Source organism: Manis pentadactyla, chromosome 13 (assembly GCF_030020395.1).
Source record: "Manis pentadactyla isolate mManPen7 chromosome 13, mManPen7.hap1, whole genome shotgun sequence".
Classification (NCBI taxonomy): domain Eukaryota; kingdom Metazoa; phylum Chordata; class Mammalia; order Pholidota; family Manidae; genus Manis; species Manis pentadactyla.
The window spans coordinates 6506756-6522593 of NC_080031.1; the positions used below are offsets into that span (position 1 = coordinate 6506756).

The 15838-nt window shown below is 41.8% G+C and overlaps 1 long non-coding RNA gene across 1 annotated transcript in view; it reads right to left on the minus strand.

Annotated features, from left to right (window-relative positions):
* Positions 1-3886: 3886 nt before the first annotated feature.
* Positions 3887-15838, minus strand: part of LOC130680304 (uncharacterized) — a 32723-nt gene continuing 20771 nt past the window's right edge. The window contains exons 2-4 of the long non-coding RNA XR_008993261.1: positions 13265-13388; positions 11886-12007; positions 3887-4607 (exon numbers count right to left, since the gene is read on the minus strand). This is a non-coding gene — a long non-coding RNA (uncharacterized LOC130680304). The remainder of the gene's footprint in view (positions 4608-11885; positions 12008-13264; positions 13389-15838) is intronic.

A 15838-nucleotide genomic window follows, 5' to 3' on the forward strand; every position in this document is an offset into this window, starting at 1 on the left:
ACCCACCGGGGTTGACCGGTAGGGACTCAGCTGCCATTCATTACATCCCTGTTTGTTTAGAGAAACCCCGCTCTGTATATAGGACCGTGCCTGCCTGGTGCTGTCTTCCTCTGTGTCTCACTGTTCCCTTTGGATGGAGAACTCCACAAGGCCAGGACAATGCGTTGATTTGCTTTCTCTTCAGACTTAGGGCAATTCTCTGCACACACAAAGAGTGCTTACTGTTGACATTGGTCCAATCGGTCTAAGGGGCTGTTAGGTTAAATGCCCAAATCAGACAAGCCACTGGAAGGGGCTCTGAGTGGGTGACTAATTGCCGTGGAATAATTCAGTTTTAGATGTTGTTGCTAGCCAGGAGAGCCTGGCCCAGCTGAGGAGAGCAGGTTTCTCGGCTCTTGCTGTGTTAGCCTTTGCTCTGTGGAAACTGTCATAGGCAATGCAGAGGTTTCAGAATATCCCCCACCCCAACCCTACCATCCCCTAACTGCACCTTGTCATGCACGCTGTGCCTGGCTAATAATGTGTTGTCATATAAATTAATTATGAAATGACTAATGTCAATTTCCCTTTCATCAAGAGAGGCAGAAGGACTGGGGACCTGGGGAGGAGAGAGGAGGACTGTAAATGGAGCTGCATCTTTTCCGTGGAGACAAAACTCCACGGGATCTGGGCACTCCTTGCATTTCTCCACCTCCAGCCGCCTCCGTGAGCCTCTGCAGGGAGATTTTTCTGAATAATGGAACATTTTCCTGTTTTAATCAGATGCAATTTTGCAAGCAGTTTTTATGATTTAGCAAGTCCATTAAAACTGGCATTTGTTCTGCTCTGACACTCGAAAGGGGCTCCACAGAGCATAAACATTGGAAATTACTTGTAGGGAAAGACAATATTAAAATTCCCCAGCTTGGGCCCGTTGTCTGAGAAATTCTGTTATCAAGCATCATGCCAGCTACCATCAGAGGTGCTTGACATATATGTTGCTTCCTCTTTCTGCACTAGCTGGGGGCACTGGAGCTCAGGCAGGACTAAAGACTGGATGTTGGTTATCTTTCTGCACTTTGGGCATCAGGAGGTGAGAAGGTCTTAATGGCAACTGTCTCAGTGGAAGGGGAGGTCACGAAGTGCAAAATCTCAAGGAAGAGGGTGGGTGAGCACAGGCCTGAAGGTGAGCCTGGAGATGACTTTCCTGCCCACGTGAATGATAGGGTGTATCGGCATGTAAGTAAGAAGGTCAGTTTATCAGTTTCACTTGCAGTCAGTTCTCAATTACCCATGTACTGACAGATGACGGGGCCAAACAGAGGCTCTAATGAAACTTTCTTCTTGCTCTCTCTCTGCTTCCTGTCAAGGCCTTTCTCTCCCTACAGAATCGCACAATAGACGTAGCAGATGAGTCTTTGCAGAGCATTTCCACTCTCCGGATCAATGCAGAAGCAACAGCAGAAAGGTTAAACCGGGCAGATCAAACTACATAGAATCAAGAATTTATGTGACTAACAAACTAATAAAACACTTTTGTAAAAAAAATGAAGGCTCAAGAAAAATATTTGCTTCCAACCTTCCAGGGCAAGTGTTCATGTTTTGATGTAAATAACTGAAAGGAATAGTCTAAGACTCCAGATGGGGTGCGGGTTGGGTGAGGAGAACAAGCACAAAATAGGTAAAAGACATGAATATAATTGATGCCACAAAAAGATTTTTTTAAATGAACATATGGTAGGAAGTGCGATCTCACTTGTAATTGAAGAAACACAAAGATAAGATACTATTTGGACTTCCGGCTAAATGTGGAGGATTGAACATGGCTCCATCTCCTCTCCCTTCCAAGTCCCCACTAAAATGAAAATAAGGAATCAAAGAAAAGCAGAAACTCACAAGAACCCGAAGATAAGTAGCACATACAGGACACTGACCAGTCACCACGAGTCAGCGGCAGATGGAAGAGTGATGACCTCGGAGGCAGCCACACACTGAGGGTCTGCAGGAGGGCTGCAGGGAAGCCTGAGGTTTCATGTCAGAGCCCCAGAGTCACCGGAATTAGAGGGCACGTGGGCACAGGAATGGGCCAGGAAAGACTCGGGCAGATCGGGGGCTTCGTGTGCTGGAGGGAAGGAGTGGGATGGGCCATGGTGGGATTCACAGCTGAGGAAGAGGGGTTGACTTTCAGTTCAGCAGTGTGGTGATCCAGGTAGCCAGGATGCATGGCTAGGACAAAAACCTAGAAAGGCACCTAATCTTTAAATGCCTAACTGACCTTTAAGAAAGTAAGAACATTCACCAAGGAGCCCAGGGCAAAGAATCTGGAGCAGGAGACATATGAATTGACAGGGCAGCCACAGCATGATTTTCCCAGCCTTGCGGACCCAGCGTATGAGGTTAGCGCTCATGTGGGCCCAAGGGCTGGGCTTTGGGCTTTGTGAGGAGGAATATTGGAGCCGAGATCTTTGCTTAGAGCTTTGTTTCACTCCCATGAAAGAACTGGATAGAAAAAGTCCACTGCTGGTCCAGGAAGATGACAGGGAAGTTTGTCTGTCTCAGCAAGAGTGGGTAAAGGTCTTACTTGGTAGTTGATAACCACGGACCAATGCCTCGTGCAGAATTGGTCTGTGACTTCACACTAGCTTCATGGCACAGAAACAAGCAAGCTGATAATTTTATATTAAAATGTGGTCCTGGGTTGCTTGATACATTTGGGGCTCCTAACATAAGCAAACAAAAGATGTCCTTAGGAAAACATGTTCTCATCTATGTTTGCCCAGGATCTGAGAGGGAAAATCCTGCCGGAGATGAGTTTATGACCCAATTAAAAAATACATGAAGAAATTAGGCGGTAAAAGAAGGAAGAAAAGCAGAAGATGTTTGCCACAAAAGTGAGGACAATGATTTTCTTTGGAAGAGGAGTGGTTGTGACTGGGAAGGGCATAAAGAGGATTGTGGGTGCTGGAAATAGTCTATTTCTTGAAATAATTGAGCACATAAAAGAAGGAATTGAGAACATTAAAAAGCCACCAAGAAAATATAAGAGGTAGATTTGAAAAAACTTATAGAAATGAAATACATACTTACTGAAGTTAAAAATTCAATGGAAAATTTAAACAATATATTAGAAATAACTGAAGAATTAGTGAAAAAAAAGTAATCTTAAAATATTACCTATAATGCCTATAATGCAACACAGAATATAAAAAGGTGGAAACTTTAGAGATTAACAGGCATGGAGACTAGAATGAGAATATTGAACATCTGCCTAATAGTAGTTAAAGGAGGACAAAACAAGGAGACTAGAGAAGGGCAATATTCTAAGAGATAAGGACTGAGAATTTTCTAGAATTGGAAATCCTTATATTTATCAAGAATCCCGAGTAGGACAGATAAAATTAAATGCACACCAAGAAACTGCTGTGAATGTCAGAGCACCAAAGGCAAAGAAGAACTTTGAAATAAGCAGAGATAAAAGACACAGATTACCTAAAAGAAGATTTGTATGGACTCCAGAAAGTAGTGGAAGAATATATCTAAAGTTCAGAGAGAAAATAACTGTCAGCCTTGAATTTTACACATAGATAAATCATTTTTCTAGTGTGAGGGTGAAACAAAGACATTTTCAGATATGAAATGATTGAGAGTTAAGTACAGAGCTCTGTGGAAGGTACTACCATGGAATAAATGCATAAAAAAACAGTAAAAAGGCAAGGTCCATGCCAGTGAATTGAAATAAGCCTAGGATGTTATATATAAAAAAGACCAAACACAATAATAATGCCAAATGGAAGGTACAAGTCAAAATGGAATTAAAAAATGAACAACAGAATATGTAAGTTGGGGAAAGGGTAGTAAGGAGTTAAAATGAGACGTTCTGAAGTCCTTGTTTTATTTGAGAGGAAAACAGAGACACCAATTACATTTGGATTTTCATGTTGCATATAAAACATTTTATGTTGCCAAAATTCAAGGGGACACACTTTAAAAAGTCAAAAAGAATGTATACCTTCCAAAACTGTAGGCAGAAGAAGCGAATAATTTTAACAAGCATCAATCATTCCAATAGAAGACCAAGAAGATAAATAAGCTAATAAAAAAGTAGGGTGTGGTTGATTGCATTTTCTGAAAATGCCCACTACAATATCTCGAATCCTACGTGCTCCGCCAGAGCCCTGCTACTCCCCACCAAGAGGAAAAGCAAGTCTACTCTTTCTGTCTTTGAACCTGGGCAGGAGGATCTTGTTACTACCTTGACAACTAGAATGTGGTTGAAATAATGTTGTGTGATTTCTGAGGCTAGATCATAAAAGGCAATATGGCTTCTACCTGACTCTCTCAAGATGCTTGCCCTTGGACCTTGGTTGCTATATTGCGAGGAACTCCCAGCTCTATGGAGAGGCTACATGTAGGTTGCTTGGCCTGACAGTCCCAGCTGAGGTCTCAGCAGAAAGCCAGCATCGGGCCCCAGACACGTGAGTGGTTGAGTCCTGAGATGACTCCTCTTTCAAGTCCTCTAGATGAGGTCCCAGATATGGTGGAGCTATGTCCTGGCCAGTTCCGGACCCACAGAATCTGTGAGCCTAATATATGTCTCTTTTATACCATTTTTTATATAGACGTAGTAACTGAAATACAGGGTGAGCAAAAAAGCACAAAATGAAACAGCAGCATTAATCCAATACATAAATAGTCCTAAGAATGTAAAGTGACTAAACTTACTTGTTAAACCCAGATTGCCTGATTGCATTTTTAAAAAAGCTTTGTGTTGCTTACAAGAGGCATATCTTAAAAGGAAAGAGACAGAAAAGTTGAACTTAAAAAACTGGAAAAAGATACACTAGCTACATACCAATCCAGAAAACACTGGTGTAGAAGTGTTTTGTTGTATCTCAGTATAACTGTTATTATTAAGAATAGAGATGGATGCTACAGAAGAGTAAAAGGAACCATTTCCCATGAATATATAGGAGTCCTAAATTTTCATGATGCTAATGATAGCCTTAAATATACAAAGTCAAAATTTAGAGAATTCCAAGAAGAAATTTGCACATATAAAATCACAATGCCACTTGTAACATAGCTCTCAGCAATTGATAGGACAAAGGTTTGAAAAATATAACAAGATTGAGCTGCATCTAAAAATTAGAGAATGCACATTCTTTTCAGGTACACGTGGCACATCTGTAAAAACAGACCCTGTGTGGGATCCTAGACCACATCACAACATACACATCAAGGATCTAATATCATAAAGACCATGTCCTCCATTCACAGTGTGATTAAGTTGGAAATACATTTTAAAAACACATAAATTTTAAAACACACTTTTAAATAACTCATGGGTCAAAGAAGGAATAAAAATAGAAATTAGAAAACATTAAGATCTAAAAGATAATAAAAGCATGACATATCAGAATATGTAAGATACAACAACATTGGTAATTAGTGGGAAATATATATCCCCAAATGCTTAAATCATAAAAAGGAGAGATTAAAAAGTTTATGAGCTAAGAGTTCAACTCAAAAAGTTGGAAAAGGGAGACAGGGTAAACATAAAGAAGGTAGAAAGAAGATAATAAAGATAAAGCAGAAAATAATGGAATAGAAAATGTTGTCAGAGGGAAGAGTTCATTAAAACCAGAACCCAGTCCTTTGAAAAGGTTAATAAAACAGACAAACCTCTGCAGGGCTGATGGAGGGGGTATTACACAAACAGCTGGTGTTAAGATGGAAAAAGGAGATAGAACTCCAGATACAGGAGAGAATTTAAAAATCAGAAGATTAATATGATTTTTTAAAATAAAATATGCTAAGAACCATAGATAACATGCAGTTTTCTAGAAAAAAAATTACTTACTAAAACTTACTCAGAAGGAAATTAAAAATCAGAATGGGCCTTTAATCATTAAAGAAATTGAGGAAGAAACTCAAAATTTACCACCATCATAAGATTCCTCAAGGGAGGAACCACCTAAGACAGGCACAGTCGCAGGGGGGCCATCAGGTGAGAAATTAGGGATCAACAGAGGTGAGGCTTAGAACCTCATCCCCTGTTTTGAGAGAAATCTTCTGCATCCGTGGATGTTTTGTTGCCCTTGTCTAGCTTGGATTAATAGTCTACAGGCACACACCTGATCATCTACATTTGCCTTCTTACAGCACTAAATTATGCTTTCTCTCTTTATCTTGCATCTACCTATCACTTCAGCATTTTATTTAAAAATAATAATAATAAGGGAGAAATGTGGGATTCACATATAAATCAAATATAAAAATCAAACGAATAATCATATCTGACTTGATTGTTTATAGTTTATGATGCGTGATCAAAACCGAAAGTTTCTGTGATGACTGCCCTTGCACTGTTCACTGTGTAAGAACTTATTCACTATGTAAGAATTTGTTCACCATGTAAGAACTTGTTTGTTATGCTTCAGAAGATTGGAGACTGTTGAGAATTAGGCTTGGGGTGGATTAATGACTGTGCATTGAGTCCCCTATACAGAATTTTATTGTTGTAAACAACCATTTGATCAATAAATGAGAGGTGCCCTCTCAAAAATAAAAAAATTAAAGAACTAAAAAAAAGTACATATAATAAAATGCATGTATTTTCAGTGGAAAAAAAACATGTACCACCATCAACAACAGTAGCTCTGACTAACAAAACATTATTCTCAGGCGATTTTACAGGGAACTCCTACCAAGTATTTAAGAGAGAGCATTCTAGTCTTACACAAAATGTTCTAAACCAGTGTTTTTAAACTAAAATGTGCAATCAAATCACGTGAATCTTGTCCAAAGGAAGATTCCAAATCAGTGGGTCTAGGGTGAGGCTTGAGTTTCTGCATCTCTAACAAGCCTCCAGGTTATGCCAGATGTAAAGCTATCAATTACTAAAATAATGATAACCCAACAGAAAATCAGGCAGAAGATATATACGCATTGAGTCCTCAGAAGAGGGAGCTTGAATGCCAATAAAGAGAAGCCCGACTTCATTTGTTATGAAGTAAATAAACAAACGTAAACTAAAAGCAAGATACCATTTCGACTAACCAGATTAGCAAATCTGATTTGTTGACAGTATGGGCTACTGGCAAATATGCGGAGCAAGAAAACCCTCTTACAGTGCTGATGGGTATGAGGATAAATGGATATATCTGCTTGGGAGACTGTTTGCCAACATGTTGTGGAGTTGAGGAAGCCCACATGTCTAGAGAATCTTTTGCACATGTGCTCAGGAAGAAGAGTACAAGAAAATTCAAACTAGCGCTGTATGTAACATTGAGATATTGAAACAATCTAAATCTCCACTGACAGCAGGACAGTGAATAATTAAACACTATACAGCAGTAAAGCTACATGGGCAACATTAATAGACCAGCAAATGTTGAAAGAAGAGTAATATGAAGATTAATAGGTACACTTTGATATCTTTATATAAAAATAACAAAACATTCAATGCAACAGCATTTTGAGTATATCTCATGTATGTAGCAGAAGTGAAAAAAAACACGCACAGGAGTGGAAAATACCAAAGTCAGAGCAGTGGTTCCAACCAGAGGCAGGGAAATAAGATGGAGTAGGGGTAAATGTCAACTGCATCTATCACATTTAATTTTATTTTTTAAAAAGGTAGGAAGCAAATATAGCAAATGTTATAAATGAATGATTTAACAAAAGTGAGAGGATAGGTGTGTGAATATTTTGTCATTATCCCCCATATTCTTCTGCATATGTATAATAATTTAAAATAATAATAATACATGACAAAGAGAATGAGAGGTTTATCAGCAAATGAGAGATATCTTTAAATGCCTTGAGGACAGCAGATGGTAGAATGGTCACTGATCAAGTTAAGAAGAGAGAATTCTCTGCATTCTACAGAGAATACAGCCAACCCGCCCAGGGAAGTAGATTTTGATCTCAGATGTAAAGGACATCAGGGACTAGAAGTTATATTTGGAGCTAAATCAGGGTGACTGGTTGCGAAATCCATGTACCAAACAGTAGCTACTCATCTCCACACTGTGTAGAATTCCTGGCAGCTATATTTCTACCCCAGACAAAAAAAAAATTTATTCTAAAGAATTTGAATAATCCTAAAATAAAGATCCTGCTTTAGTATGACCCTTAGGTGTCTCCCAGTAAAATGTCTGGTTCCTAACCCAATCATCCCAAGATAAAGTCCAACAATCAGCCATTCCTGTCCATGAACACAAAACTCCTAAGTGGCTTTTTGTACTCTCATTCTCATATATGAAAAGATATCCAAGAATCCCAAATATTTGAGGGTTTTCTTAAATAGCAAAACTGATCCCAGAAGAAGATAGTTTTAAAACAAATACTAAAAAGATTCTAATAGATTCTCATGGAAATTAAGATGATATTGTATGCATATGACAAGAACAGGAAGCTATGAAAAAGGAACAATCAAGCGACGACCTCTTGAAAATCGATTTACATATATTTATTTAGGAGTTCCTAAATTTGAAAAAGTTAATAGAAATTTAAGACAGTAAGGTCAAGGAAATCTTCCTGAGAGAGAACAAAAAGAAACAGAAAATATGAAAGAAAAAAATAAAAGATATAGAGGATCAATGCAGGCTGTCCGTCTTCTGGTTAAGAGAATCCCAGAAAGAAAATGGAAAATAGAGGGAAGGAAAATTTCAAAACACTATGAAATAATTTTCTAGAATTGAACAAAGTATTCAGATTGAATGGTTCTGTGGGGTGCTCAAGCAAATGAATGAAAATTGAGAACACTACGGAAAAGAAAGGTGGGGTAGTGAGAATAGTGATAAAAGGCAGAGGAGACTGTGGCAGTTTATCTACAAAGAACTAGAACTGAATTGGCAACGGACATTTATCATCTGCACCATAGGATGGAAGGAGACATTGGAGCAAGCCTTCAAAGATCTGAATGGGAATAATTTTCAAACTGGAAACCTGAAGTTTTACTTAATTGTTATTAAAAATAGTTATACTTAATTGAGTACAACAGCAAAACAAATACATTTTCACGCATACAGGGATCAGATAATTTCTCTGTTGTGCACTTTCTTGGGGATGTACTCCTGAAAAAGGGAATAAATCAAGAGAGAGGAAGATACGGGCCAAGGAGAATACTGGATCCTTCCCAAGAAAGAATTAAGCAGCTATACCAGGACTGATGACTGTACTATCCTGGTCATCCAAAGAACAACCGGTCCAGACCAGAACAGGAGGACTGGGGTCTCTGGGAAGAGGTTTTCAGGGAAAATGAAAGAGACTTCTGGAATGCATGAGGTGATAAAACACTGGAAAATTTTTAAAATGAGGAATTCTATAAGAACAACGTAAGGCAAAAAGAAAGGAATTAGAAGCTCTTGGGAGAATTAAAAGCTATACAAAAAAGGATGTGTAACTAATTTGATGAGGCAGTAAACAGTATTTCCATAAGCAAAGCCATAAACATTATTTATTGATTTTTACCAAAAATAGTAACAGTGGGAGGATGAGGGAAGGGGAGGGAAGGGTGGGGTAAGAAAATTCAACATTCACCCACCATCACAGGGATTCAGTGGGTAGTTTGTTAGGTACATAAATTAAGATATATCAGTAGAAACATTATTTAGAGAAATGAAAGTAATTACTAGAATAAATCAATCAAAAAGATAAAAATGGTGGCCCCTGGGGAACAGGAAATTGTGGAGAGGGGTAGAACAGAGATGGTTGTATTTCAAGTCTTTGGTACTTCTGGCTTTTAAATCACTTGTCCTATTTTGATTTTTAAAAGCAGCCTCTTGTTTCAGGCCCTGGCAGGCTTTGAATGCTTCCAGACAAAGAGATTGCCCTCTATTCTGTACACACAGGCGAGCCATGGGAGATTTTGGAAGATGGGAGGGACCAGTCAGTTCTAGACCCTGGTGCAGCAAAGCCCCTCTCAAAATGGGACTGAATGAGCTGCACCCAATGGCATAGCCAGTGTGCATGCTAACCAAATACCTAGGGCCACGGTGAAGCAAAGGCACTCACTTTTTAAAAGCCAATCTTTTACACTTCAAACATAATCAATGCAGTTTTCATGGGAAAAAGTAGAATTTTCTGGCCTTTACTGACTTTCATTTTGTGGCTTACTAGTAATGCATTTTGACTTACATAGGAGAGTCAAGGAATGGATGCACCATACTTAGGGTCTCTAGTGTTTCAGATGAATCTAGGTCATCTTTATGTCTTACATTCCAGGTCCCATAGTTTCATTAAAAAGTGTAGGATTATATTGACCTTATCATCAGCCACACACAGCGTTCTGTGGTTCAAGTTGAGTTTGTGGTCACTAAGACTTCAGGTTTGCCACTGGCCCACACCCCCTCGACTTCCATCCCCCATTTCATGAACTGCTATCACATCACATTATCTCTGTTCTGTGTTTTGCCATTCATTTTTTTCAAGTATGGGATTATATACGTGCTGCTCTAAAATCACCCCTTGGTTTCTGTGTGGTCAAATAGTTCAAAAGTTTGACTCTCATCTTTCCTTCTCAACTTTAAGTCATCTGTAAATCAAATACACGTTTTTAGGGTTTCAGTCCAAATCATTGATAAACACTGAACAGGACTGAATAAAAAATATAACCCTGTGGCATGTGCCTGAGACTTCTCTAAAAGTCGAGGATGGTTAATGGGCTTCCACTGTTCTGACTGATGGCTGATGGCTGCTTGGAGACCTATACTGAGAAGGGTTCTGAGGCTCCATCTGGGTTCAGAGAAAAAGAGCAATTAGCAATGTCAACTTAGGGGCGAGGGTAGAGCTAATGGTTGCACAGGCATCACAAATTGCTGTCCCTGCTCCAGAATAGCCTTGCGTCCATTACACTGCAGTATTTGCATCTGTTGCTCAATCTCCTTTAAGTCCACCTTGCAGTGCTACCTTCCAGCCCACATTTCTCCACCTCGTTCACAAGGACAGGAGAGGCTTTGTCAAATATACTGTAGAATCAATACACATTATGTCCGTTACATTCTCCTTATCTACCAATCTAGTAACCTTTTCCAGGAGGATAATGAGGTGAGCCGGGGATGCCTCATTCTCAGTGAACCTGAGGCTGAGTTCCTAATGACTACCACTTTATTTCCTAAAATTGGATGCAACATCTTTAGATTGCCTGCCTGCTGGGTGTTTTCCCAGCCTCCAGGAGTTCTCCAGATTTTTAGACAATGGCTCTGACATCCTATTAGTAAGTTTTCAGCACCAAAGAAGTTAAGTTACTTGAACCTGGGCATGTGAACTGTAAAAGTGATGAAGAATTCCCTTAATATTTCCATGCCTATTGATTACCATTTTTTGTTGCTGTAATATTCATTACAAAAATAATGTGGAAAGATGGAAGGAAGAAAAATCACCCACTATCCCAGTTTCTTTTTCCTTGCATGGTTTTTGACAGTTGGTTTTGTGTTGGTCGTTCTATATAGCTATGACCATCATGCATGTGCAACTTTGTATCTGGAGTTTTCTTGTAACATTAAAGCTGAAGAATTTTTCAAGTCAATACTAATTTCTCATTGGCATTATTTTTAATAACTGTATAATATTCCATCTAGGGGATGTATTGTGGTTTATTTAACCATTCCATTACCATTATTGGCCGCTTAGGCTATTTCCAACATTTCTCTTCTTCTATGTATTCATTTTTAATCAATGTGGAATATGTGCCAGGCACTATGCTAGATGCTGCAGATGCAAAGATGAGCAGAGCGCTCAGGGAATAAACAAATGGTGACAATGGAAGCAGGGCATGTGAAGAGAACAAGGGGACAGCAGGCAGAACCCCTCCCCATGGGCAAGTCAGGGAAACCGTCATAGCGGAGGGAGGCCCTTTCGCATGAGCTTTGTGAGCCCCGCTAATGAGTGGAAGTGCAAACCTGAGGGAGCAGTTGAGGGACTTCAAGCATGGTCAGAGGCTCTCTACGTGAGTTCTGGCTCCGCTCTTACCAGCTGCATGCCTTCAGGCAAATACTTCACTCCGGAGTCTCATTTTCTTGTTCTGGAAATTAAGGATACTAATTTATCTGCGACCCGCCTTTCAATGTTACCATGAGAATCAAAGGCAGCTAATCGATATGAAAGCGTTTGGTCACCCAGAGAGCACCGTAAAAAATGTGAAGCACTGCAGGAGAGGCTGAATAAATCCTTGTGGACTTGAATTCAATTCTCTCTTTCTCAGAAACCTGGGGGGTGAGAGGTGGGGAAGGACGGGGCTCAGGAGGCAGCGTCTGCTCCTCCTGGCGACTTCACAACAGGGCTGAGAAGTTAGAGGAGGCTTCGGTGCCAGGCGGTGAGACGGGCACAGTGCCCTCCCCTGCGTCAGAGCTGGGCTCCGCCTCTGGCTTCTCACTTCCCTTTCTGACGTCAGGATAGAGCAAGAGCGTAGTTACTTGAAAGGCTGGCCTTCCTCTCTATCCTCTTTCTACCCTGATTCATTTTCCCCTGATGGTATTTGAGTTCTTCTGATCTCCCCAGGCCCAGGGTATAACAATTTACATGGGAATCTTGGGGTGACATCCTGTGGAAGCCAGTTCTCTCCCTGCCCCATGGATCATATATAATGCAAACATACATAATACGCTCATGAACATACACACGCCTATACACCCACACATACATATATGTGCACACATAAGGCACCCATGTGTACATGCACACACATACAAATACATGCTTGTCCATATACACATACATGTACACCTACACACACACACACACATACTTTGGAAACCTGAAAAGCATTTATCACTTCACAGGGCTTTTTATAGGCATCATCTCATGTGAGCCTCACCACCACCAGGAGAGGAGAATAAATGGGATGTTATTTATTATCCCCATTTCACATAGGAGGAGACAGAGGCTCCGAGACTAGCTAGCCCACCCAGGAGCAGTTACTGAGCAGAAGGCAGGCCTCTGACAGGGTGCCCTGGGCTTTTCTTTGTGCCCTTCCAGGTCACATCTGAGCAGGCATTACTCAAAACGGGCGGCCTGGCGCTGGGATAAAAGGATGATGGGAGTTGAGCTCCGACCCCAAGTCAGTGATCTGCCCCCCCCGGCCTCCGCCTTCTCCTTTTCCCAGCCACCTCCCCTCTGGGATGAGGACTCAGGATGGATTTCCTGAGTATGAAAATCTGCCTGTGGAAGTCTAGAAAGGCTTTCAGTCTTCCAGAAACCCAAAAAGGGCTGCCCCCTCCCCCTTCCTTCTGGATTGGACTTTGCACGACCCTAAAAGCCAGCAGATGAAAGGGAAACTTACGGTAGTTGATGTGTTGCAACAGTGTAACAGACTCCAAATTGTCTTGGCAAGATCAAACCCCAGGGCTACGTAGGTAATTCCATCCTGAGGAATGGCTCTTGTCTCTTTGTTCTGGTTTTCACTTCTAATTTGAGGCAACAGGATAAATAAGCAAACAAAAGTGTTCATGCAAATCTCAGAGTCCCAAGGAAGGAGAAGCCCTGGGCTCTGACATTCTCTGGGTTTTTGTCCCTAAGCTTTTGGAAGCTACAATCCTCATTGAGAGGATTTAGGCTGCAGGTGCCAGAAAGGCCAGTGTCTTTGTCCAGAATAAAGCCATCCCTGTGGGGTCTGAATTCTGAACAGAGGTATTGGGGGTGTTGGTGGGGTGCTTGACCCCACCTCTGCCCAAACTCTCTGCTTTGAGTGCCTCAGGGGTCAGGTAAGAGCTCTGGGGCCCATTGGTTGCCCCTGCACGCCTCCCTCAGGTGTCTTGAGCAGGATAAACCAAAGCCCTGGCTGGCATCCTATCCAGTATCCCTCACTGGAATCCTTTCTTTGCCCCCAACAAGCCATGGAGTATTAAAAAAATTATTGTACCCCTCCATGCTTCAGCATTTATAAAGAAACCATGCCTTGTTTCTGACAGGATCCATCTTCCGTTAGGGCTGTTTGCTGTTGTCAGAGAGTCAAGCTGTGGGGTGCCTGTAGGAAGGTGGAATCTTCCTGGACAAGGGTGGTAGCGCGGCTGTCGAAGAAAAAGAGGGTCTTCCCACAAGAGATCCGCCTTGTGAGGGATACGTGGGTACATGAGATGGGCCTGGCATTGAGCATTATAAATATCTGGGCTCTTCCTGGTGATGGTCATTAAAATGGCATCTGCCCCATGGAGGACAATGCAGAGGTATGAAACTCTAGGGACCGGTGGGGACGGGACAGGGCCTACAAGCCCTGCAGGGCTTTACCCGTCACAGCTGGTAAACCAGGTGGCCCAGCTGCCGCATTCCCTGTGTTTTTTTCCCTCTGCTATTTATTCCCCAGCTTCTTGTAAAGTATTACTCGAACCAAGTTCCAACTTTCTTCCCTATGCCATGGGGAAGAAAGGGGATGACTCCCTCCATCCCCTGAGCCGAGTGTTAGGAGAAAGCAGGCTAGTGTTAGCAGCAGTCACAGAAGAGCCCAGAGGGAAGATGACTCAGACACAGAGACAAGACACACGAGCCATCCGCCCCATTGTATCTGGAAAATACCTTTGGACAGCCACTTTGGAGATTCTTGGTCTTCGGGTACTAAAGAAAGATGGCTCTTCTTTATGGTAATAAATTGATTAAAAGTTTCCTCTGAATTATTTTCTCCTTGAGCAAAGGGTCAATGCGATGTAGAGGTGCCAGAGGTGGGAGAACACCTCTAGTAGATACGGTGGCTTTCACACTTTCATGTTAGCAGCGGCAATCTCTCTTTTTGCCAAAATGTTGGAAGGGGTACCACTATTTACGACTGATGAAAGTGGAAGTGTTCTGCTTGAAGAGGGACATGAGCAGAAGTCTTTCCCAGTTGGACCCTTCCTGTTCCTGTTCCTAGTCCATCCCAAATGGCCCCTTGAGGCACTTCCCCAGAATCCCAGGGATCCATGACAAGTATCTGACAAGCATCAATTTTATTCAGACTCCCTGTTTGTAGAGGAGGAAACCTACATGCAGAGAAGCGAGGCGACCTGCCCAAGGACACACCCTGGCTAGTGTGCAAGTGGGACTCCAGGCCAAGGGTCCCCAGTCCCCAGTGGTGGGCCACGCCACACTGATGCACTACTGTTGGATCTTAAAGCTCTGCAGACAGATCGGTGGCAAATGGAGCCGCTGAGGGTCGGGGGGGTTGTCCTGAGAAGTTTTTGGCGAAAACCTGGCATGGGCAGGATATGCTGGTGTGCACTGTGGTGCCCCTCAGCAGTGAACCTGAGCAACTCCATCACATTCTGCTGCAGTGTGACGTACTGAACCTGGCCCGGGAGATGCTCCTGAGCCTGGATATCTACATGAGTCGCAGCTTGGAACAGGTCATGGTCCCTTAGTTGCTGGAGGACTTCTGGTTCCAAGTGCCCAAGTGCATGGCACAGTCCCCAGGGTGCTGCTAGACGGGGTGCGGGCAGGGAGTCTGGGTGGGGTTGCAGGTAGATTCAGCCCCAGGCAGGGGCCCAAGGCTCTGTGCTCACAAATACCAGATGCTCCTAAATGTTCACAGCTCCTGTGCCCTTTAAGTGGCATCCAAGTGAGTTGCCAGGTGACTGCTCTAACGATGCCCACACCTGCTACAAATTAGAGCCTCGGCGTTATTTTAAAATACTCGATATGAAAAAGTTCGATAGCTTTCAAATCCATTAGCCCTATTGCAAGGTATTTTAACATTACATTTGTCAATGAAAGAAGAGGAAGAGCCCTGAGAGTCTTTAAATATAATTTCAACCGCTGTAAAATTCTGAATGTGCTGCTGACGTTTGCGCATCAAGTTTTTTGTCCATGGAGATTATCAAAAATTTGAAGAGATAGTACCGAAAACCTGAACAAGAATTACATGGAACCATTTCAAGCATAAAATCAG